Source organism: Aptenodytes forsteri, unplaced genomic scaffold (assembly GCF_000699145.1).
Source record: "Aptenodytes forsteri isolate BGI_AS27 unplaced genomic scaffold, ASM69914v1 Scaffold69, whole genome shotgun sequence".
NCBI lineage: Eukaryota > Metazoa > Chordata > Aves > Sphenisciformes > Spheniscidae > Aptenodytes > Aptenodytes forsteri.
Window position 1 is genome coordinate 6,332,079 of NW_008795885.1, and position 979 is coordinate 6,333,057.

Sequence of the window (979 nt, forward strand, 5' to 3'; positions counted from 1 at the left end):
CTCGATGATCTTAGAGGTCTTTTCCAACCTCAATGATTCTATGATTCTATAATTCTTCAAGGCTACATCCTCCTGAAATCGAATTAATAGAGTAGGAAAAGCATGTGTTTGAAATGATCAGTTGTCATTATATCCCTTGACCTAAACTTACAAGAAGAATACAGAACAGAAGGTACAAGGCAATACAGGAAGCAGGGAGATGCATGGCAAGAGTGCACTGAACGGTGGATGATTCTTCATATCAAATACTGATGTGAATGGTGCTGAGAACCAAGTTTTGCTTGAAAAGGAATTTCAAGTACTTAACAATAGCGTCAAAGAGCTGACTACATTTCTAGATGACCGTGTATTTTGTTTAAAATGTTCCTGCAATAATAAGTCCTATATTATTAAGGGGACGGGGGGGAAGGTACAAAATTATAGAGACCAAAAGTTATAAAAGAAAGGTGCTAGATGAGAAAGTGGAAGTAAAGAGAAGAAACAACATGCAGAAATGGAGAAAAAACTGGAGCTCAGAAATAAGAACCCAGGAAGCCAAAGAAAATCCTAAAAGCCTTTTTAAAAACCTTTTTTTTTTTTTTTTTAACTTTTGCACAAGACAGAATGAATCAGTCTTGTCAAGAGGGAAAGACAGAGTGGGTCAGCCAGCTGCTTTCTAAACACATTAGAAGAAAAGCTTCCATAAAAAACATAGTAGCACTCTGAGAAAAAGAAACAACTTGGAATTATTTTAGAATAGAATAGAATAGAATGGAAGACAGAATGAATCAGTCTTGTCAAGAGGGAAAGACAGAGTGGGTCAGCCAGCTGCTTTCTAAACACATTAGAAGAAAAGCTTCCATAAAAAACATAGTAGCACTCTGAGAAAAAGAAACAACTTGGAATTATTTTAGAATAGAATAGAATAGAATGGAATGGAATGGAATGGAATGGAATGGAATGGAATAGAATAGAATAGAATATTTCAGTTGGAAGGGAC